The following is a 25,050-nucleotide window of genomic DNA, read 5'->3' on the forward strand; positions in this document are numbered from 1 at the left end:
AGCTTTATATAGAAATTATGGCATCCAAAGCAACTATAAGATTGTGTAACAAACCAGTTATACAATCTTGTATAACTTTCAGCCCACTCAGTTCAAAATCAGCATTAAAAGATCTAAAAGTGATCATAATCAAATGGGAAAACACTGTGGCTGATCCAATGTATGTAGAATGAAGGCCCCAAATGCGCTCTGTTTACTCAAATAATGGTTCCCTGCAGAATTTCCTAACTAGTTTGAAAAAGCTTTAGAAACATTAGCAAGTCATTATTGCTGACTCTGAACTATGTCCTATAAAACCTCATAGAAAAGCTTTAATACTTTGAATGGAAACAAACAATAGGGGACTATACTACATACAAGAATAAAGAATTTGGGGACTTCCCCGGTGGCGCCATGGTTAAGAATCCACCTGCCAATGCAGAGGACATGGGTTCAATCCCTGGTATGGGAAGATCCCACATGCCATGGAGCAACTAAGCCCGTGCACCACAACTACTGAGCCTGCGCTCCAGAGACCGAGGGCCACAACTACTGAAGCCCACGTGCTGCAACTACTGAAGCCCACGCACCCAGAGCCCATGCTCTGCAACAAAGAGAAGCCACGGCAATGAGAAGCCCATGCACTGCAACAAAGAGTAGCTCCTGCTCAAAGCAACTAGAGAAAGCCCGCACGCAGCAACGAAGACCCAATGCAGCCAAAATAAAAAAGAATAAAGAATTTTTAACAAATTTCCATTTAAGTTTAATTTTTTTAATCTAAGGCATGAATTTACTACTTCAGTCTTTTTAAAAATGCAACAGAACTACCATCATCGATATTAAGTCATATATCCTTGAGGATGTATTATCGTAAACAACCAGAAAGTTGAAAAGATGATAACTCACTACAGAATTATCAACTAAAGAAACTATTATGGTCAAAAGCTAAGGCCGCAAAAGCATTTTTAAGCTTAAATAAACAAATGTAAGAAATTTAAACTAAAAGATAATTTACAGAAAAAAATTTAGGGTTTTTACAAAGAGTTCTGTAATATAAAATCCTGAACACCTCAACAGCCTCATCAACATGCATTAAGCCTCCCTTGCCCAATAGGAATTCAATGCCTTTTTCTTGATTTCAGTGTGTCCAAAGAAATTTCCTCATCTTTACCTTATTTTATTAAAAGCTCTCAAAAAGTACTTCATAAATACAAAACAGTATATACTGTTTTAATTTTTCTAAGAGTCCAGTTCTGTGAATGGGCTATTTATAATAATTCAAAAGAAAAATTTTTAACAGGAAATATTTTATAAATAACATTTAAATTATTTTATTAAATAAAACTTACGGAGTATTATAAAGTGGAAGACATTCTACTAACTACACAGTTAAAATACTAATACTGATACCTTGGTTTCTCCTTAATTTAGCAATCTCTAATACAAATTGATCATACTGATTTTATATTCTTGGTAGTAAACTCCATAAATAATGACCTTTCAAGCTCTTTCAAACAGAAGTAAACAAGAAGTATATTTTCCACTTCAAGGGTAACACTGATTTACCAGGACTCATGGGACTGAATTACAGCTCTGACTTACACATTATATCATTTAATCCTCGCAATAATCCTATAAGATGGGTATTATCAGCTTCGTTTTATAGGAGAATAAACTGAGGCTTAAAGGGGGTAAGAAACTTGTCCAGGGTTATACAGGTTATAAGAAAAGACTGGATCCCATATCTGACAGGTTATAAAAATCTAGTTCTAATCTACTGCAGTTATGTAAGGAAAAGTCTATGTTTTGAAGATTCTTCAATTCTTAAATAATGTAAGTTTAATAAATGATACTGCTTTTTGAAAACTAAGTATATGAACTATTTCTATTTGGTAACTGCAACTATGTATCTTTCACTGATTATTATATACTAAGAATGTTGTTCTATACAATGCAAGTCAGGTACACACAAGTAAAATCAAAGATCATGTAAAACTGAAAATGAATAACTGAAAAATGAATAAAACTCTGAAAATGTAACAACTATATTTTCACAGAGAATGGCTAATTTATTAGCTAGACATAGGGAAGAGCTAATTTATTTGCTAAAAATGAAATGGAAAATATGTGTAATAGTTAAGATCAAAATTGTTTTCTATCAAAAATTTCAAAAACTTCCAAAAGTAAACTCATTCTCTAAAAAATTAAAGCTACCAAGTTTTAAGTCACACAGAAATTCCAATGCCTGGTTTTTGTTTTTGTTTTCTCCAAAAGGAGGAATGGAATTGAGCATTTATTGAGCACCTTCTATGTGACAGACACTGAGTTAATTGCTTTTGATTACTTTTTGCGGTACGCGGGCCTCTCACTGTTGTGGCCTCTCCTGTTGCGGAGCGCAGGCTCCCGACGCGCAGGCTCCCGACGCGCAGGCTCAACGGCCATGGCTCACGGGCCCAGCCGCTCCGTGGCATGCGGGATCTTCCCGGACCGGGGCACGAATCCGTGTCCCCTGCATCGGCAGGCGGACTCTCAACCACTGCGCCACCAGGGAAGCCCCTGCTTTTGATTACTTTTATCTCATGGAACCCGTTCTACTGCCCTGACTACTGAGGGGTACCATTACTCCAGTAGCACATAAGAAGAAACTCAGGATCTAAATGTCACATTGCTATAAGAGTGCAGTAAGACTGCAGTAAGGATTCGTACTCACATCTGACTCCATATTCTGCACCACATCATGCAATTAACAACCACAAAACACACCACACACACTATCCCTTTAGCAACATGAGAATTTAAGTTAAAAATCTAAGCAGTTATCTTTTTTTTTTTTTTTCTCTCTCCTGTTGCGGAGCACAGGCTCCGGATGCGCAGGCTCAGCCGCCATGGCTCACGGGCCCAGCCGCTCCACGGCATGTGGGATCTTCCCGGACCTGGGCATGAACCCGTGTCCCCTGCATCGACAGGCAGACTCTCAACCATTGCGCCACCAGGGACGCCCCAAGCAGTCATCTTTTAAAGAAGCTTTGTGCCCTGCAACTAGTCTGCGGCCAGCACATAACAGGTGCCAAATAAAAGTTTACTGAATGGAATGTAACAGGAAGAAATGGGATCATCTCCACTCACACCATCTTTCTCAAGGAGTTAACATAAAACTATTGCTCACCAGGCAACATATACAATTTTCTCCTTAAAGAATAAAATACTGAATCAGGAATTAGAAGAAAAAGGAATGACCATACATAAAAATTATTAATATTCTTAAAGGGCAAGCTACTGGATTAAACATAGAAGCCTTAAATAGAGATCCAGCATGTTCCACTCAATTACAACACTTATCTGACTCTGCCTTATAACAGTTAATTAGGACCTCCCTAGTGGCGCAGTGGTTAAGAATCCACCTGCCAATGCAAGGGACACGGGTTCGAGCCCTGATCCGGGAAGATCCCACATGCCACGGAGCAATTAAGCCCATGCACCACAACTACTGACCTGTGCTCAAGAGCCCGTGAGCCACAACTACTGAGCCTATATGCCACAACTACTGAAGCCCGTGCGGCTAGAGCCCATGCTCCACAACAAGAGAAGTAATGACAATGAGAGGCCTGCGCACCACAAAGAAGAGTAGCCCCCACTCGCCACAACTAGAGAAAGGACACGCACAGCAACGAAGACCTAACACAGCCAAAAATAAATAAATAAGTTTATTTAAAAAAACAGTTAATTAAACATGTCCTGCTTCTACAATTAGCTAGGTGCTAGCACAGACCTTGGTCATTTTTGTGTTTCTCAGAACACCAAAGACAGGACCTGGCACTTAATATTAACAGCTAAAATTGTATAAAGATCTTTCACAGATTACAAAGCTTTTTCAGATATATTTATCCTAAAAGCCTTGCAAGATAAGTATGATAACTATCTGCATTTTACAGACAGTGACATTGAAGTCCAAGATTAAGAGCCAAGGTAAGTGGTCAGGTATCCTTCTGTAACACCACAGCTACCAGAAAAGGCTCTCAATAAACGTTTGTTGGTTGAATCAGCTGTCCCTAGAAATATGATTTTTCTAAGATTACCACCATTATCTGTCGCTATAAGAAATGACTGTATTGCCACTTAAGATTTATAGCTTTGCTAGAAAACAGATACTTTCACTCAGTTTGACAAGGTTAATTAACTTTAAACTTATTACCAGTGATTCTCAAACTTTAGTAGGACTAATAACTGGGGAGCTTGATAAAAGTGAAGCTCCTTGGGCCACCACCATCTCTAGAAATTCTGATTCAAGTGGCCAGGAATCTGCATATTTTAATAAGCACTCTTAGCTGATTCTAATGTTCGTAGTCTTTAGGGACACACTAAGAACTGAATTAAATTTTTTTAACCCTAAATTCATCTACCTCCCCCAAATTTTTTAATGGAGCCAATATTTTACAGTTATAGATATTTAAGCAAAAATTTTACAAAAACAATACAAGGCTATGGCATCGAATAGGATAGGTCCCCAAAAAACCTTTAATACCCAAAACCTCCCTAGACCTGGAGATTCACATGCTGCACAGAAGGTAAATCAGGGATCTTTTAGGTAGTTACCCATGTTATTCTGTTTTAATTGATGAATTCAACTATGACTGCAATGTAATTTAGTAAAACATTTTTATAGGTCTTATACAAATGACTGGATGTTCAACAGTAAAATGGAACAGTTAACTTTGAACCTAATACAGAGATAATAACTTAATCACCAACAGTACCAGCCCATTTTAAACTTTAAATGACCATCAAAATGTTCTGAGATTATGGGTGACTTTTCCCCCATTATTAAATATTCACTGAGGGTTGGCATAGTACCTCTCTGTACTTTCTGAACTTTCTACAATAAGTATATTTTTTTCAGGATTATAAAAGTTTTATAAGTATTTATTAATCCTACAACCTTCACATACATAATGGGAAACAAGAATAACCTGAACCACATTTATCATAAGCCACAAACACCCAAATATCTGACTTATGGTACCAACTGTAATCACTAACTTTTTTTAAATTAATACCAGAACAAATCACTTAACTACTAAAATTTAGAATATGTCCTATTTCTATCAGGTATCTGTTATTAGCATGACTTTTTAAAATCCTCTTGTCATCTATCCTATGGATCTATTTAGGGAGACAATTTTGTAACGAGGACTGAGGCATTAAAATATTTACACTCTCTCATGGCGGGGCGGGCGACCAGACCTTTGGTGTTTTGTTTTGTTTTTTTAAGATATTTTCTGATTGTATTTATCTAGGAAACTTAACATCGCAAAGCTGGGAGGGGGCTTTCTCCAAAGCAAACCACGCTTAGAAGCAAAATGTAACAGAAGAAGGCAAAGATGAGCTACCCGTAGGTGATGAAATTTCACCTCAAATAAGACGCAAACGGTTGTTTTCAGCCCAGTCAGGTGGGTGAATGACACTCCAGGAGTTCCTAGGGCTTTCAGGGCCCCGCACTTTCTGCGCTCTCTCTCTCTCTCCCTGCCCTCCCGCCCCTCCCCCCGGGACTCTGCGGGACTCAGCATGGGGCGCGGAAAAGCCCAGGCTGTTCGCAAACAGGCGTCCTCTGCCTCCCTCCGGGATGTACGTGCGGGGCCCAGGGTAAGAGGCTGCGCTCGGCCCGGCGCCGGGGCCAACCCGAAGGGTGCCAGCTACCCTGCCAGTCCCCCGCTCCACACACCCGGCCGCCCCGGAGCCCAGGCCGGGGCGAGGGCTTCCCGGCGACGCGGGGCCTAGTCGCCCCCCACGCGCCTCCGGCCTCCCGGGGGACGCGAGAAAGAAGGGCTGAGGCCCCCCCTAGCCGCGGGGTGGGGGAGGCGGCCGCAGCGGCAGGACGCCCCGTCCGCCTGGCCCGAGGGCTTGCCCAGGACCCTCCCGGGCGGCCGAAGGCCAGCGAGCACGGGACCGCGCCGCGCCGCGCCACACTCACCTCGAGCAGCGGCCGCCGCCACCTCAGCATGGCCGTGGGGGTCGTCCCTGAGCAGACAGCCTCCTCCGGAGGGCACCGGCCCGGCCCCAGGCGCCGCCGCGAAGCCTCCCACTCCTGAAGGAGCTGTGGTTGCCGCTGCTGCTGAGGCCCAGCGCCCGCCGAGCCGCATCGGGCTCCCGGGCCGCCGCAGCCACGCGGATCCCGAAGGAGCGCCGCTGAGCCGGGCCGGGGGCGCAAGGCTGCGGCGGGACAACCGAGGTGCTGCAAGCGGGGATCCTCCGTGAAGCCTCCAGCGTCGCCGTGGCCGCTCCTGCCGCCGGCGCCGCTGGGCCACAGCGCCCCCTGGACCCCACGCCCGGCTACGGCGCGGGGACTGCGGCGGCCGCCCGGGCACGAGCTGCAGGGAACGCGAGGGAGCGCGGCCTGGCGTTGGCGGGGCCCCGTGCTCCCTGCGCAGCCCTCGGGCCCCCGGCCCGCCCCCGACGACGCCTCCCGGGAGCCGGAAGCCCCTCGATCCCCACCAACCTTGGTGGGTCCCCTCCCCTCTCCCCAGTCCTCAGGCCCTGAGCACCTTTGCACCTTTTCTTTCTCTCCAGAAGGTACGTGAACGTTCCCGTCACTCGGACCTTCACCTGAGAGCAGGGGTGTGAGGGAATCTCCTCGTTTTCATCTCTCATGATTCAAGGGGGATCCCTCCTAATCCCTGCAGTGTGTCTGGATGCAAGAAGAGTGACCCAGAACCAACCTTCCCCCCACCCCCAATCCTCTCCCGAAACAGTTGAAGGAATTGTCTTTGACCTTAATTTTTTCGGATCTTGTGGCAGAGCATTTGAGGAATATCCTACGGATACCAAACCCTTAACCCCCAACCTCCCCCAAAACAGAAAAAAAATAATAATAATAACATGCTGAGGAAGAAAAGACAATAGCCAACGAGTTGTCCTGAAATTCATAAATAACTTAAAGGTAAGAGAAGAACAACCATCTCTTCTAACTAACCCACTCCCCCACCCCCATCTCTACTCTTCCACCCCCAACCCCCACCAGATCCCAGGTAGGGCTCTGAAGGAAGGAAATCGTTATATAGCTGGGGCTGTGGAATCGTTCTGTTTACAGATACCCCATATTCCATCCCACTCAAACTCTAGGCTGCAAAATCAGAAGCAAGAACAAAAGAAGACTGTCAGAGGGAAAATAGGGAAAGAGAGAAACTCTTCAAGTCCTGTGGTCCCATACTTTTACAAATAGTATACATTATTTTATCACAAAGTGGTATAGTAGAATGAGCAGGGACTTTGGTGGCAGACAGATCCTGATACAACCAATTCCAGCTCTATGGTGTGTAACTTTATGACCCTGGGCAAGTTATATAATATTTCGGAACCTTGGTTTTCTGATGCCTACCTTGCTGGTTGTTGTGAAGATTGGAGATAATTTATGTAAAGGAACTGGCCCATGGAAGGTACTCAATAAATGTTAGTTCCTATTATCGTTGGTTCCAAAATACTCTCTGTCTTTCTTAGATTCAAGGTTGTTCTCATCTTTTTCTTTCTCTCTCAATCTGTGTATATGTGTGTGTGTGTGTGTGTGTGTGTGTGTGTGTGTTCCTGTTGAAAGATGGGTGCATCATTTGTCATCATTCTTGGTCTGGGTAAAATCTCCCTAAATTTCACTAATGGATTTATGTAACATACCTCCACTGAAGAATAATACAGCCTAGTATACTGGATCCTATGACATTCTGTTGCATGGCAGATATCAGGATAGAACCAGTACAGTTTTCTGTATAAAAAAGAATTATAAGGCAATTTCACCTTACCTTAGGTTATGTCCTAATAATAATAAATCTTAATGAGAAAGTTATATAAGGTCTCTGGGAATTTTCAAATAATAATTGAGCAGCCACCTTAGAGAAAATATAACCTAACAGCTCTCTCCCAATCAATGAAAGCTGTTCCTGTGTGTACCTTCAACCACCTACTTCTGAGTCACGTCGCCAAAAAGTCACTATCCCCTTTTTATAACAAGAGAAACTGGGGCTCAGAAGGAAACTGTGACTCATCCTCACAACAGCGCTATGAATTAAGTAGTATACTGCCACCATTCTACACGTGAAATGCATCCAACGTAAGGAAAACCTGGAAGTAGACCCTGAGATTCCTTCAGTCTCCCATCTGATGCCCTAACAGTCCTTTCTTCAGTATTTAGAAAATACTATAAGACTAAGTTACTGTTGCTAAAAAAAATTCAATCTAGAGAAATGGGCCCTTTAGTTGAGATTAGTATGGCAACCTAACATTAGCACTGTGCTTTCCAAGCCTAGTTCACTATCACCGCAGGAAATCTGCATTTGTTTATGAGTAATCATGCTACCCAGGGTGTAGCTACTACGTGAAGATGATTCATTTGTTTCCAGGACCAGTTTCCTCTTGCTTCCCGCTTTCCCTCCTTCTCTTCAAATTATGTTGCTCAAAGAGGCTGCCTTTATCATCACTACCACTTCCCTGATTATAGTAGTCCACTTTAAATCTTTTCATCCATAATTTTATTCCGTTGTTTTGACTCTTCCTACCCAATCTGCTCTCTGCTTCTGAAATGTCTTTCATCTGTTCTCTTCTCCCCTACTGTAAATCTCTTTCATTTTAATCTACCTTGACCTGCTGTCAATTGATTTGGTTACCCTACCCTCAGTTTTGCATTGATTTCCACTACTATTCAGTGACTCTAAAATATCTCCTTGGGCTTCCCTGGTGGCGCAGTGGTTGAGAGTCCGCCTGCCGATGCAGGGGACACAGGTTCGTGCCCCGGTCTGGGAAGATCCCACATGCCGCGGAGCGGCTGGGCCTGTGAGCCATGGCCGCTGAGCCTGCGCGTCCAGAGCCTGTGCTCCGCAGCGGGAGAGGCCACAACAGTGCGAGGCCCCCGTAACGCAAAAAAAAAAAAAATCTCCTTATTCCCAACCTGGTAAACCTACTTTTGCTTTTATACCATATACATACTATAGAAAGCCAGTATTCTAAGAATGGTTTCTTCAAATGATTTTAAAATATAGCACCCCAAACAAAATTTTCTTTGCTCCTTAAAATTTGTCCTTTAAAATTCAGGCCTTTTATTTGTCAGTTATAGCTGGGAAAAAAAATTCAGACCAAAATGATACTCATTTTCTGGCTTGGTGAATGGCATAGGAATCATCCTTAACTCTTGTGTCTCTGTCCTGGACAACTGTTCACTAAACCTGATAAATTCTACTTCTTGCTTTTATTAAATTTCTTTCCTTCTCTCCAACTCCACTTCTATAGATGCACTGAATGAAAAGAAAGAAGGGAGGGAGGAGGGAGGAACTAATGAATATTATCTTTGTGTACAAGAGTATATACTGGGGCTTCCCTGGTGGCGCAGTGGTTGAGAGTCTGCCTGCCGATGCAGGGGACACGGGTTCGTGCCCCGGTCTGGGAAGATCCCACATGCCGCGGAGCGACTGGGCCCGTGAGCCATGGCCGCTAAGCCTGCGCCTCTGGAGCCTGTGCTCCGCAACGGGAGAGGCCACAACAGTGAGAGGCCCGTGTACCGCAAAAAAAAAAAAAGTACATACTGTATAAAAGTTGGTTTAAAAGAAAGCACAAAACCTCTTCCATGCTCCCAATAATCCTTGTGCTTCCCAATTTATAAGTACTCATTACTACACTGTCAGTATGTGTTTGCTTGTATGTCTCTCCTATCAGATTGTAAATGTTTGATTCATCTCTGTGTGCCCACAACCAGTCTCAGCACAGAGTACACCTCAGGGGATGTTAAGCTGAACAAAGCTGTGGCTTAGCATGATGTGCATCAGGCTAGTGCATCCCACCCACTCAGTTACTTTTTAGGCCTTACCTGTTAACTTCCAGGGTCCACCAAAGAGTAAGATGCCCCTTCAACAGGCGATTGCCCTGCAGCCCAGAATTGACCCCAGCCTGCTGCTGCCAGCTATGGTCTCCCCCACCCCTCTGACCAATCATAGCCAGGAATCAAACCCAAAATTCACAGTTACCTGTTACCAAACAGGAGAGCCCTAGAGCAAGCCAGAAGTTAGTAAAGAAACACAAACTTAAAAAGGAAATTGGGGACGTTTGGGAGTTTGTTAGGTCACTTGAGTCATTTCAAAAGGAACAAAACAATTCCCATTTTAGGAATGAAGCATAAGGAAGTAATCAAATATATGAAGAAAGATGTGCAAAAAGATGTTTATTATATATTTTACTATAGATTTATAACGTAAAAATGTAAGGAAAGCCTTAAATGAATTACAGTACCTCCACACAAAGAAATATTGTGCATCTATTAATTGCATTTTTAAAGAATTTTAAAAGACGTTGAATACTGCTCATGATTCAATATCAAATTGTGTTAAGTAAAAAAGATCATTGTATGATCCCAATTATGTTTTTATATATTTGTAAAATATATAAATATATTTATAAGGAAATAGTACAAAATGTTATATGTTTGTGGGTTTTTTATTTTGAAATAATTTCATATTTAAAGAAAAGTTGCAAAAATACTACAAAAGAATCCCATATATCTTTCACCCATATCTAACCACATTTGCTTTATTCTGTCTCTTTCTTGTGTGCACACGTGCTCTCATTCTCACTCTTTCTTCCGTCTCTACAGAGAGGTAGATATAAATATAGGTATTTAAAGAAACTACTGTAATTATTTTCTGATCCATTTATCCCTAAATATTTTTCAGTATATTTCCTCAAAATAGTACAAATACCGAGACTTCCTTGGTGGTCCAATGGTTAAGACTCCGCGCCCCCAAGGCAGGTTGCACAGCCTGATCCCTGGTTGGGGAACTAAGATCCCAAATGCCCCACGGTGGGGCAAAAAAAAAAAAAAAGTACAAATATCACAGTACAATTATCAAACTCAGAAAATAATATTGATATGGTACCATGACTTAGTCTATGACCTTATTCAAATTTAGCCAATTGTCCCACTAATATTCTTTATAGAAAAAGAAAATCACTTTTTTTTTCTGGCCCAGGATTCAGTGCAGGATCACACATTATAATTAGTGTCAAATCTCTTTAATATTCTTTAATCGGGAACCATTTCTCAGTCTTTGTTTCATATGACCTTGCTATTTTTATGGCATTTATTTTGTAAAATATCCCTCGATTTGAGTTTGTCTGATGTCTCTTCTTGATTAGATTCAGGTTATGCATTTTTGGCAGGAGTACTACAGAATTGATGTGTCCTTCTCAATGCATCACATCAGAAGACATGTGACACCTATATAGGTGATAGCAGTTTTGTTCACTTGATTAATTAAGGTGGTATCTGCCAGGTTTATGCAGTGTCAGTAACCATTTTGCTCTTTGTAATTAATAAATATCTTGTGGAGAGATCCCAAGTTTTAACATTCATTGATAATTCTTGCTTGAAACAGTTATTAGAATAGTAGTTGCCAAATTTCTAATTCCATCATTATCATTCCGAATACATTTTTTAATTTGCCTTCCTACTGTATGGGCAAACTTTTTGCTTCTCCCCCCATTTATTTGTTTATCAATTTATTGATTTATATCAAGATAAACTCATCAATTTTTATTTTATTCTGTGAATTTTATAATCATTAACCATCAGTTTTTTTGAATTTTTGAATTTTATTTTATTTTTTTATACAGCAGGTTCTTATTAGTTATATATTTTATACATATTAGTGTATATATGTCAATCCCAATCTCCCAATTCATCCCACCACCACCACCACCACCCCGCCACTTTCTCCCCTTGGTGTCCATACGTTTGTTCTCTACATCTATGTCTCTTATTTCTGCCCTGCAAACCGGTTCATCTGTACCATTTTTCTAGGTTCCACATATATGCATTAATATACGATATTTGTTTTTCTGACTTACTTCACTCTGTATGACAGTCTCTAGATCCATCCACATCTCTACAAATGACCCAATATTCCATTGTATATATGTACCACATCTTTATCCATTCATCTGTCGATGGGCGTTTAGGTTGCTTCCATGACCTGGCTATTGTAAATAGTGCTGCAATGAACATTGGGCTGCATGTGTGTTTTTGAATTATGGTTTTCTCTGGGTATATGCCCAGTAGTGGGATTGCTGGGTCATATGGTAATTCTATTTTTAGTTTTTTAAGGAACCTCCATACTGTTCTCCATAGTGGCTGTATCAATTTACATTTCCCCTAAAAGCCCTAGTTCCACTTAATGGAGAATGATATTTAGAAATTAAGATCTAGGTGGTAGGTGTGCTCATTACCACTATGGTGCCATTGCTTCTAGGCTCTCTCAGTAAGTAGAGCTAGAAAACACACACACACACACACACACACACACACACACACACACACACACACCACTTTTACTTGAACCTCATTTTTACTTTAAAGAACAGATGAACTCCAGTATTCAAATTTGGCAGACATTTTCTAGAAAATGGCTGAAGTGAGCTTGTCACTTCAAGGAAAGCAACTAACAGGATTTGTTGCCAATGATAAAATTCAAGCTTTCAGGTAAATATTAGAATACTGAAAAACTTGTATTCACCGAGATAAACTTGACAGCTTCCCAAACTTTCTGAAGGAATGGGTGGTTATTAACAAATGTTATGGAATGTTGTGTTGGTATTTTTTTAATAGTGTAATGAAATATGTCAACATTGGGAAGGTCTGCATAACTCAGTGAACTAGTATTTTTTTCAAATGACCAACGCATAATGTTACAAATATGTAATTGGGTAAAATATCCCTTTAAAGTGTAATATAGACCAAAAGATTTTAATGGAACAGAGTGCAAAAAATTAATCAGTATGGTTTCAGATTCCACATTGCAGCTAACCATTAAGAAATTACCACTTTTCAGGCTTCCCTGGTGGTGCAGTGGTTGAGAGTCCGCCTGCCGATGTAGGGAACATGGGTTCGTGCCCTGGTCTGGGAAGATCCCACATGGCGCGGAGCGGCTGGGCCCGTGAGCCATGGCCGCTGAGCCTACACGTCTGGAGCCTGTGCTCCGCAACGGGAGAGGCCACAACAGTGAGAGGCCCGTGTACTGCAAAAAATAAAAAAAAGAAAAAATTGGACTTCATCCAAATTTCAAATTTTCTGAAATTGGTCATGGTGGGACTATTTATACTATAGAAGTTGGCAAACGCTACAAATCAGGGCTTGTTTTGTTAATTGTCTAGACTTAAGAAAGTGACAGAGTGAATGTTAATAATGCAGATTAAACTTAAAATTGTGTTGTATCTATAGCTGTTACGTTATGAAAAACAACAAAAATTGAGGAAATATTCTTCCAGCATTTGAAAACTATGACCTGATTCAGCAAATAAGTCACTCATATTATTGACAAATGAGTGAAGTTCCAATAGATGTCTTTGTTGTTTCACTTTCATCTTACTTGTTAACATAAAAATGTTAGCATTCATGTCGGAACTGCACTCAGAGAGCTGGTTATTAAACATGTACCAGCACACCATAGGCTGGAAAGGACATCAATGATCCTATAATCCAGCATCTCTTATCATTTTACATGTTAGGGGCATGAAGCCCAGGACCTGCCCAAGGTCACAAACAAGTGAATGGATGGATGGTCAACCTTCGAATCATGTACTATTCTTTTACACTTTAACATCACCTCCCTGGGTATCCAGGAAAATATGTTTTCCATGACATGTCAGAGTGAGGATGGGCAGTGAAGATGTGTGAAACAGTTGTCATCAGTTTAGCTAATAAAAAGCCCTTCTCTCCAGAGTTCTAATGATGCTGTGTACCTCCCATGGGGGAACGAGGAGCCAGAAAAATCAGGACACAAGAAGAGACCTGCCAGGTGCCTCTCCCTATCCTGGCAGACAGCAATAGGGCAGGTAAACAAGCCATGCCTTATTTTTGGACTTTTCTCTCCTTACGCCCTGAGGCATTAAAGAGATTGGGGAGATATTCAGGCTTCTCTCTTCAATAAAGGATTAAACAGAGGCCTGGCCCCATGGAAGAGGATCATGTTCAAACTTGGCCTCCAGACCAAAGTTCTCTCCTTGGCCTCAATCACTTGGAACATCACTTCAGTATTATTTACCCAGAGTCTCCTTGGGAGGCAAGCCAAGGATTATTAATAATAATAGAAATTTACTTTTACATATATCCCTTTACAGTTTATAAGGCCTTTGTACATGCACCATCCTGCTTCAGCCCCATCATAGCCCTGTATGGTGAGTAGGGTAGGGGTTAGTAAATCTTTTTTTTTTTTTTTTTTTTTTTTTGCGGTACGCGGGCCTCTCACTGTTGTGACCTCTTCCGCTGCGGAGCACAGGCTCCAGACGCGCAGGCTCAGCGGCCATGGCTCACGGGCCCAGCCGCTCCGCGGCATGTGGGATCCTCCCGGACCGGGACACGAACCCATGTCCCCGGCATCGGCAGGCGGACTCTCAACCACTGCGCCACCAGGGAAGCCCAAACCTATTTTATAGATGGGGAAATGAGGCTCAAAGAGACAGGGTGCCCAACTTCGTGGAACAAATTTTAGGACTGGAACCCAGATATACTGACACAAAATTTAGTTGTCTTCCATGGCACAAAAGTACTACAGCACAGGCCTAGAAGTATTCCGAGAATTATTATTAATGATAGTCATTAATAATAAAAAGTAGTTTGTTAGGAGAGAGAATAATTGAGCCAGAGAGGTCTTTGAGAAGCAGTTATTCAGGAGGGTCCAGGAAGTTCTTACTAAGGAAGTGACATGTAAGTTGGGACCTAAAGGCCAAGTAGCAGTGAGCCAGGAGACAGCGTGTGCAATGGCCTGGGAAACTGTGACAGTCAGCCAGTGTGGCCAGAATGGCCTGAGCAAGTAGTAAGTAGCAAGAGATGAGACCAGAGAGAGAGAGGCAAAAGTCAGGTCACAAAAAAACAAAAACAAAAACAAAAACAAACAAAAAAAGTCAGGTCACAAAGGATGTGTAGCCCATGGCAGGCAGTTGGGATTTTATCTCAAAGACAGTGGGAAGCCTTGGAAGGTTTTTAACCAGGGGAGGGATGTGATCCAATTTATGTTTAAAATATCACTGGCTGCTGAGAGGCAATGGAATTATAGAAACAATATTTGAAGCAGGGAACAGGAGGCTCAGAAATCCAAGCAAGACAGTAGCTTGGACTAATCTCAGGTAGTAGCAGTGGAGATGGATAACTCTGAGTGGATGAATTTGAAATATATGCCAGATATTGTCAAATAAGTTTTCTTATTTAAGCCTCACAACAACTCAGTGATGTAGGTATTCTACAGGTTTTACAGATTTTTTATTTTATAGATGAGGAAGCTGAGATTCAGAGAGGTTCAGCTTCCATATCATGCTTCCCTCTGTATAACAATGATCATCTCATGCCAAGTAAGGAAACTGAAGTTCAGAACCCAGAGTAGGTGTCAGGGTGATTAGCATGATAAAGCTCCTGTCAAAAGGCTTTGTCTTTTTCCAGATGAAAAAAAAATCAGTCTAGGTTAGGGAACTCCTATGGTTAGAGGAGGTTATATCAACTAGAGAACTGTATGTGACTCAGCACAAGGTCAGGCCATCAGGACCCCTAGATCCCAGTAGTGTGGACTATTTGGCAACATGAAAAATTTAAACCCTAGAAAGGTGTAATTGTAGATTGATAGAATTTGAAAGACTTCTTACACATAGTGGTACAAACGTCCCACTACACTGATGAGAAAACGAAAAACTAGAGTTCAGAGAGGGGGGAGGGGCTTACAAGGGTTGCCTGGAATGATAGTGGCAGAGTTGGGGCTAGAACCGGGTCTTCTGACTCCCAGCCTATAGTTCCCACAGAACTGAGCTCTGCTATTTCTTTGATAGACCCAACGATCCTTTTACACTGAGATATTCCATATCAAATGAATTCCACGTGGGGAAAATGTGCTTTTGAGTAGAGGAAGGGGGACAAATCTCACTTCTGCTCCTAGGAGTTCCCTGCCAGAATCCCAAGTCATTATCTTCCCACATAACAACCTCTTAAATCCCCAAACAAAGCCTGCTCCCAGGAAAACTGGAGAGAGGGCCAGATTGTCCCCAGGATTCGAGGCTCCTATTCCTCCCTCTGTATCCCCTTCCTTCCCCAGGTGCTCTCTTTACTCTTAAAAGCATGCTTTGGGGAAAGGATCTTCTATCAGACACTTACTTTGGCATGAATTGAGAAGAAGCAAATCCCAGTAAGCCAGGGCCCCTAAATTCTGCCTCTCACTGCTATGGGACTCTTGGGCAAATCACTGCTTCTCTCTGGGCCTGTTTCCTTATCTGTACAATGAGGATACTGGACATAATTTCTGAGGGACCTGCTAGTTCTGATCGTATGGGATCAGAACTTATCAGTTCCCACAACTCCAGATTCCTGCTACAGAGTAGGTTCGCTGGAACTCTTGGTTACCTGGTGAAGGGATGCTCATCAGGTGGAATGTCATCAGTGGCTGGGCCCTCCCTGCTTTCCCCCAACATCCTCATCTGGTCCCCCACAGCCGATGACTGGAAGCTCCTAGGATTCAGATTCGTTTTCTTCTCTGCATTCAAGGGAGGAATGATCCCCAGCCTTCACCCATACACCCAGCCTACACTCATACCCTGAGTATAATTTGAGGGTGGCATCTTCCTGCCTTAAAATATCTCCTCCCCCCACCCCACTGGGAGGAAGTGAGATGCTGATGAAATCACGAGAGTTGTGGAGTAAGTAGGCTTGGGTTTGAATCTAGCCCCGCCATTTTACCAGGTCTGTGACCTTGGGCAGGTTATCCCCTCATCCTCATATCCCCAAGCTTTGAATGCTCTGAAGATTAGGGTAACGTCTGTGAAATACCCGTTGAAGGAAAGCATATGGTAATCTACTTTTCACTTAAGGAAAAAATATCACATTAGAAATAGAATATTAAGAGAGCCGTCTCTCTCTTCCTACAAGTTTTTAAAAAATGAGCCAATGCCATCTAACTGCTTATTTTCTAAAAACCAAAATGCAATGAAGTCTTTTTTTCTTCCAAGTGTCCAATATATAATTTGTGTTCAATACATTTTTATTATCATTATAATTATGATTGTTTAAGTCCATTGACTCCACTCATAAGGTTCTGAATTCTCTCTTAAACAGAAATCTATTCAAAACTCTCTCCTGGGGCTTCCCTGGTGGCGCAGTGATTGAGAGCCTGTGCTCCGCAGTGGGAGAGGCCACAACAGTGAGAGGCCCACGTACAGAAAAAACAAAAACAAAAACAAAAAACTCTCTCCTGCTTAAAAATCTTCAGTGGCTCCCCATACCCTACACGATATAAAGCCCAAACTTTATACTGTCGTTCAGAGTTCTTAACACTCTGGTCGAACCTGCTTTTGCAGACTGGAACTTCTGGTATACTAAAAAAAAAAAAGTGTAAGTTTTGGCATCCCACCTTAGCCACTTAGCCTTTTTCCTTCTCTGTGGTGCTGGGATAGTAATTTCTACCTTATCCATTAAGTAATAGTAGCTTATGATAGCTACTAATTGTTGCAGTTATTAAGTGCTGGCTAGTGCACAAAAATTTGACAAATTCATTTAATCCTGACAAGAGCCCAATAAAGTAGGTGCTTTTATTTTCAGATGAGAAAACTGAAACTTAGGTTAAATAATTATCAGATATAACACAGGCTTAAGCCCAGGTCTAGCTGTCATCCCAGTTCATGGTATAAGCCATTGTGCTAGAGTCTCCCTGAGGGCGTATGTTTGAAAGGGCTTTGTACACAGTAAGGCTGTGAAAATTGGCTATTTATCACTATCACCGTCTTCTTCTTCCTTAGATCCAATGCTCTGATTACACAGAGCAAGTTATCATTCTCAAAGGCACCTTCACAGCTTTGTGCCTTTGCTCATATTGTTCTCTCTGCCTGAAATACTCTTATTTTCCTCTCAAAAATTCCTTTCATGAGACCCAGGTAGGAGATCACCTACTTTGTGAAGTCTTCCCTAACACGCTGGCATATCCCTCATCCCTTCAGTGGTAGACATGGAGACTTCTCCATCTTTGTGTCCTTGGCCCTGTCCACTTGGTAAATGTTCAATAATTATTTGTTGAACTCATTAATCTTAAATCATTTATTATAAATTCAGTGAAACCAATCAAGGGAGTTTTTTATCTTAAGGGTCTTAAAGTATGCCGGAGAAAATCTAAAATGATTGCTGAGTGACACTTAGAAGATAGCAGTGTAATTCAAGCTATGTCCAACAGGTGGCACAGTAATCATGGTCAAAGCAGCCAAGGAAGTGCTCTTTTGAAAAGGGAGAGGGGTAACAACAATAATTAATATTTGCATAATGTTCACAAAGCTTTTTTACATATATTATCTACATGAATTTTTAACCCCCACTTTACAAATGAGGAGGGAAATAAGGGAACTTTTCCAAATCCCAGAATATTTTCAGCATACAATATCAATCAATTAGGTAAGGTGATTTCAAGGGTCCACCAGAGACCCTGTGATTTTCCTTCCAAATTACCTCCCTCCTTTTTTGAAAATGTGTGAAATGTTACTTTAGGAGCGTCAAATATTTGGCTGAGGCTTTAAATTTTAAATATTTAAATGGAGGGTAGGGATAGGGGAATGTATGAAATACTTTAATTCATTTGCACTTTAGTGTAAAAAGTTTAAAATATATTCCTGAGAACCACTTGACCTAAGTGGGTTGGGTGGATGCAATAAGTGTTCATAAGGGCACTGGGGACATGAAGAAGAGCCACAAAGATGAGATGGCAGGTAGGGGTAAGATGGGGAACTATAGGAAGTGACATTAACTTAATTTTGCCATAGGCTAACCTGTCATTAACTTGATTTTGCCATTGCCAGAGGACTCCATTCATCAGGGGGTTTGTTACCCCAGGAATTGGAGAGTACAGTTCAGGACAGTGTAGAATCAAGTAAGAATGCCTGGGAAATTCTCAAGAAACCTTTCTGGCATCCTCTAGAGAGAAGGTAGAAAATCAAGAGTCAAATCTGGGGTTGTAGGAATGAAATCTGGAGTAAAATAGTAACGTCTGAAATTCCAAGTTTGGCACCTGGAGTTCAGTGTTAGAATCTCAGACTCTGATAGAACTTGGAGGTCAAAAGTAAAATACAAAAGTCACAGATTAGAACTTGTGTTCCATATAGCATCTTGGGTTGCTATTATTGAAATTCCAGAAGTAGAATTTCTTTTTTTTTTTGGCTGCACTGTGTGGCTTGCGGGATCTTAGTTCCCCAACCAGGGATTAAACCCTGGTTCTAAGTCCTTTATATGTATTATTATTACATTTAGTGCTCACAGAAAAATCCTGTCAGGTGAGTACTATTATTATCATCCCTATTTTACAAATGAGAAAACCGAGGCATAGAGAGGTTAAATAATTTTCCAAAGGTCATACCTGGGAAGCACAGAGATGGTATCTGACTGTAAGCAAGTATGCCTCCAGAGTTCATGCTTTTAAGCACTATGATAAGTACCTCTAGATTCTAGAGTTTAGAAGAACTTTAAATTTCATTAGTAAAACTTGAGGTGTAACAAATAGAATCTTGAGTTACCATAATAGAAACTATAATGCCAATAGCAGCATCTTGAGCAATCTTTATGTCCAATGGTAGAACGAGGGACTCACACAATAGAAACTGAATAAAACATAAATTATTCAATTCCGAAATTAGAGCCCCAAATGAAGACATCGATTTAATCTCAGTAATTGGAGTCCAAAATTCTACTACCAGAACTTCAGACTCAGCTCTGAACCTTCAGGTCTAATCCCAATAATGGAATCTGTGTTCTGAGAGTAAAGTCTAAGTTTCTATAGTATAATTTTAGTTTCTGAGAGTAGAACCTTGAGGGTTTTTCTTTTGTTTTGTTTTGTTTTGTTTATTTTTGGCTGTGTTGAGTCTTCGTTGCTGTGCACGGGCTTTCTCTAGTTGCGGCGAGCGGGGGCTACTCTTCGTTCAGGTGCACGGGCTTCTCATTGCGATGGCTTCTCTTGTTGTGGAACACGGGCTCTAAGGTGCATGGGCTTCAGTAGTTGCAGCACTCAGGCTCCGTAGTTGTGGTGCACGGGCTTAGTTGCTCCATGGCATGTTGGATCTTTCCGGACCAGGGATTGAACCCCGTGTCACCTGCATTGGCAGGCAGATTCCCAATCACTGTGCCACCAGAGAAGTCCCAGAACCTTGAGTTTTAATGGTAGAATTTTCTGGGGAGACCTAGGGTTTTAATAGCAGAATCTAGAATTAGTGGATCCTTTAGTTCTGAAATTGGAAATTGGGATTCCAATAAGGAAATCTTAAATTGAAGTAGTAGAATGTAAGGTCCAATATTAAGATTTTGGGTTCAGAGAGCACAATAACACGTTTCAAAAGTAGGATATGTGATTCAAAGAATAGAACCTGGAGTTCTAATATTAGAACCTTGGGTTTTGACAAGAGAATCTGGGGTTATTGGAATATTAGAATCTGGAATTTAGGGAATAGAATCTGGAGTTGCCAAAATAGAAGGTATAATTCCAAAAGCAGCATCTGTGGCTTTAGTAGTGCAATCTGTTTGCCCAGTGGGAAAATATGGGACTCACAGAATACAACCTGGAATTCCAAACATAAATTATTGGGTTCCCAGAGTAGAATCTGTAGTTCAATAGATTAATTTTATGGAATGATAGTAGAATATGGACTTGTATTAGTAGAATCAGATATGCTCAGAGTAGACCAGGAGGTCCACTATTCGAATCTGGAGTTCACAAAATAGAACTTGGGAGTTTCAGTAGAACAATCTAGAGGTGCAATTGAAGGATTCTGGGACTTAAAGTAGAACTTGGACTTATAATGGTGGACTCAATATAGTTAGTTTTCATCTCAGTTTTCAACCCTTATCCTGTGTTAATAGTAGGATCGTGCCTCAGCAAAAATCACTATTTCCTGTTTAATGAAGGAAGGTTCTTAGAGGGTAGGATTTCAACTGCCACTTTCAGAAGTGTGTGGAATTGAATGTAACCTCCCAGTGTTACTGAAGGCTATTTGGCTCTAGATGAAAGAAGTCTTCTAATCAGTGAGCCTGATTAAGGTGATTAAGCCTGTGTTATGGGCTCCGAGGCATTCCAAAGGGAAGATTCTATCCTTGTCCTGAGAAGCTAACCATGAACGAGACAATACAAGCCCAATGTAGGGTAGAATGTAATCCAGGCGAAAAATGTGTAGGCCAGCATTATTGAAAGGGGGGAAAGAGAGAAGTGAAGCCTGCAACAGAAGGCTGCAACAGTCTGGGAGGATCCACAGAGGAGGCATTTCAAAGGACAGGTAGAATTTAAATAGGCAAAGAGGAGGCAGGGCATTTCAGGTGGGAAAATACTAATCATTTAGGGAAGCAGGATCTAACATGGTGTGCACTAGCAATTTTTCCACAAGGAAGTATTATGGAGTGTCCACAACTCACTAGGTACAATGTAGGCCCTGGGGAAATAAAAAGAAATCACAAGTAGTTTCCTCTGAGGAAATTATGTGGAAAAAGCAATTGCAATGACTTTGGCATTAGATATACCTGGGTTTGAAAAGCACGCTCATTAACTTACTAGCTATGTAACTAAGCAAGCCCCTTTGTATCTTTGAGCAAAGAGGATAATGACACCTCCCTCAAGGGTTGTTGTGAGGATTCAGAATATTCATGATGGTGTGGTGTGGTGTGGTGTGGTGTGGTGTGGTGTGGTGTGTGTGTGTGTGTGTGTGTGTGTGTGTGTGTGTGTGTATAAAGAGGCACATGGAGGATGCTAGTTGATGATGATGATAGTGATGATATGCTGAGTCACATACAAAGTGTTAAGAAAATACAGAGCAGGTGACATTAGAACTGAGTCCTGTTGGTAGGATGCATCTGACAATCAGAAAAGGGAAAGGGCATTTCAGGCAGAGGAAGCAAAATTTAGAAAAGTACAGAGGCATGAGAGGGAACAGTATTTTGGAAGACCTGGTCATTGATGAGGCTGGAGTAAAGGGTTTTTAGTGCCAGGCTAATTGCCTTTAGGTGATGGTGAAGCATTGAAGTGTCATTAGTAGGGGATTCGCTCAACAGAAATATATTGAACAGGCTTAGGGCCTAACTGAATACTAACTAGACCAGTGTAGGAGAGATGGCCTCTGCTTGCATATACCTTACAAAAATTCAGCTGGGAAGAAAGATAAATAACAACATGAGCATAGAAAGAAAAGGTTGGGCTTCAGAGTTAAGAATCTCTCCCTATGTTTCACCCATCAAGTTTACTAACGTTTACTGACACCTCCTTCAGGGAGTCTGTGAGCTCCCTGAGAATAGAGACTATGTCTTTTTCCCCAAAACTCCTTTCTGTGGAAAAACTCATACATACAGAAAAGTTTAAATAAATATCCATGTACTCAACTTCCTAGGTTTAATAATCAACATTTTGATTTATTGCTTTGTATATATTTTTTAACTATATGGAAGTTGCAGACACCATGACACTTTACCACTACATAATTCAGCATAAATCTCCTAAGAATTAGGATATTCACCTGCAGAACCACAATACCATTATCACACCTAATAAATTAATTCCCTAAAATCATCTATAATTCAGCCCATGTTCAAATTTTTCCAATTGTCCCTAAATGTCTTTTATAGTTAGTTTTGTTTGAATCAATTTTCAATCAAGATTCAGGCAGCTCATTGGATCATTGTGTACCTTAATATTCTTTTCATCTAAAATAGTCACCCCATTTTTTTCAATTACAATGACTTTTTAGAAAAAGGCCTATTTTCTTAAAGACTGTCCCACATTCTTGATTGTCTGGATTCTTATAAAGTAGAAGTTAAATCTAAAGGCTTGATTAAATATAGGTTAAACATTTTTGGTAAGACTATTTCATAGGTAATACTGTGAACTTCATGTTGAATTGCTTTGAGAGGTACATAATGTCAAGTTGGCCTACTCTTAGTGATGCTATGATTATTTGGTTAAAGGCGGCCAATCACCACACTCCCCTACTCCCACCTTTGCAATAAACAAGTAATCTATGGTGATATGCTTTGGTACCATGTAACAACCTCTCACCTAATAGTTTAGGATCTATTGAAAGACTTGCATGAATTAGTTATTTCACTGGTGGTTGAAATGTGATTTTCTAATTCTATCATTCCTTCTATATCTATGGCTGGCATTCTTTTGAAAAGAACTTTTTGTTTCCAACATGGGATGAACTAAAGTTCTTTCTTAAATTGCATGATAAAATGTTTAATTCTTTTCCATTTTACTACCAATTTTTAGAGTAAGAGTCGGTGAAATAGTCACCTCCAATTGTGGAAATGGATTTTTTCTTTTACTTTTTTTTAAGATAGTATCCCTTTGGGTTTGTAGATTTTTACTAATTCAGTATTCTACAAACAATGACAATTGCATTTAGTTTGTCATTATCTATTTTAATGCTTAAATTGTCCCAGATTTGGCCAGTGCAAACTCCTTCAAGCTGCCTCCTGTATAATTTTGATATGGCTCCATCATTCTTTGAGCATTTCCTTATTTTCTGGAACAAAAAGATATCCCATATTCACTTCATACTTTCTCTGCCCTAGACCTGGTATCAGCCATTTTTCTGGAGGGAACCCCTGTTTCCTTTTATTGGGGAATGATACCTAGAAGCCCTGATCTAGGCATTAGATGTGCTTATTGCTACTGGGGTGTCACTGCTTCTGGGCTTATTCAGTGGACAGAACTAGAAAACTTATATTTTAAAAATCATGAGGTAATATTGATGTTTCCAATTAAAGCTTAAGTTTTTCTTAGCTGCTATTATATCTATTTTTCTTAACATGAAAATCATGGTTTCTAATAACATTAACACATTTATTTATTTGTTTTATCCTATAATATACATGAAATAGTTTAGAAATTATAATACCAAGGTACCAACAATAAGACTAGAATCAAATTTAAGATTTCTTTGCAGATCTTGTCCTTTGACACTCTCCCACATCCTACTTAGCACCACGTTCAAAAGAAACTTGAAATAATCTTTTCTTTCTAGTAATTATAGTAATAATTTGATGTACAGTTAGGTCCATATGCTTTAATTTATCTTCAATTTTAGTGTTTATTTTTTAAATTTTTATTTTATTGGAGTATAGTTGATTTACAATGTTGTGTTAGTTTCAGGTGTGGTGCAAAGTCATTCAGTTATACCTATGCATGTATTCATTTTTTTTTTAGATTCTTTTCTCATATAGGGTCATCACAGAATATTGAGTAGAGTTCCCTGTGCTATACAGTAGGTCTTTATTGGTTATCTATCTTATATACAGTACTATGTGTGTGTTCATCTGAAGCTTCTGATTTATCCCTCCCCCCCACAGTGTTTACTTTTAAAATAACATCTTGAATATATAACATTTTACATAGCCTAAAGTCAAAATATTTTAAATACTATATTTGGAGAAATCTTCATTTCATCTTCTCCACCACATTTTTCCCTCTGTTGATAGGCAGAAATTTTTAGTAGCTTCTAAAATACTTACAGTGTTTGTGTTTATTTCCTCTTTCTTTTAAAAAGTCCTTTACTTTATGGGCATATATCCAGAGAAAACCATAATTCGAAAGGATACATGCACCCCCATGTTTATTGCAGCACTGTTTACAATAGCCAGGACATGGAATCAACTTAAATGTCCATCTACAGAGTAATGGATAAAGAAGATGTGGTACATATATGCAATGGAATATTACTCAGCCATAAAAAGAATGAAATAATGCCATTTGCAGCAACATGGATGGACCTAGAGACTGTCATACTGAGTGAAGTAAGTCAGACAGAGAAAGACGAATATCATATGATATCACTTATATGTGGAATCTAAAAAAAAAGGTACAAATGAACTTATTTACTAAACAGAAATAGAGTCACAGATGTAGAAAACAAACATGGTTACCAGGGGGGAAAGAGGGGTTGAGGGGAGGGATAAATTGAGAGATTGGGATTGACATGCACACACTACTACATATAAAGTAGATAACTAATAAGGACCTACTGTATAGCACAGGGAATTCTTCACAATACTCTGTAATGAACTGT

General features: G+C 40.6%; 1 protein-coding gene across 7 annotated transcripts in view; it reads right to left on the reverse strand.

Annotated features, from left to right (window-relative positions):
• Positions 1 to 25,050, reverse strand: part of ZFYVE9 (zinc finger FYVE-type containing 9) — a 228,733-nt gene that overhangs the window by 178,543 nt on the left and 25,140 nt on the right. For 2 of the 7 annotated variants that reach the window (XM_019937807.3, XM_019937805.3), the window contains exon 1: positions 5,948 to 6,285. The exons of the other annotated variants lie outside the window; for them this stretch is intronic. The gene's annotated coding sequence lies outside the window, so the exon portion shown is untranslated. Of the gene's footprint in view, positions 1 to 5,947; positions 6,286 to 25,050 lie in introns of those variants that run through there. 7 annotated transcript variants of the gene reach the window in all.

This window comes from Tursiops truncatus, chromosome 1 (genome assembly GCF_011762595.2).
Source record: "Tursiops truncatus isolate mTurTru1 chromosome 1, mTurTru1.mat.Y, whole genome shotgun sequence".
Taxonomy (NCBI): Eukaryota; Metazoa; Chordata; class Mammalia; order Artiodactyla; family Delphinidae; genus Tursiops; species Tursiops truncatus.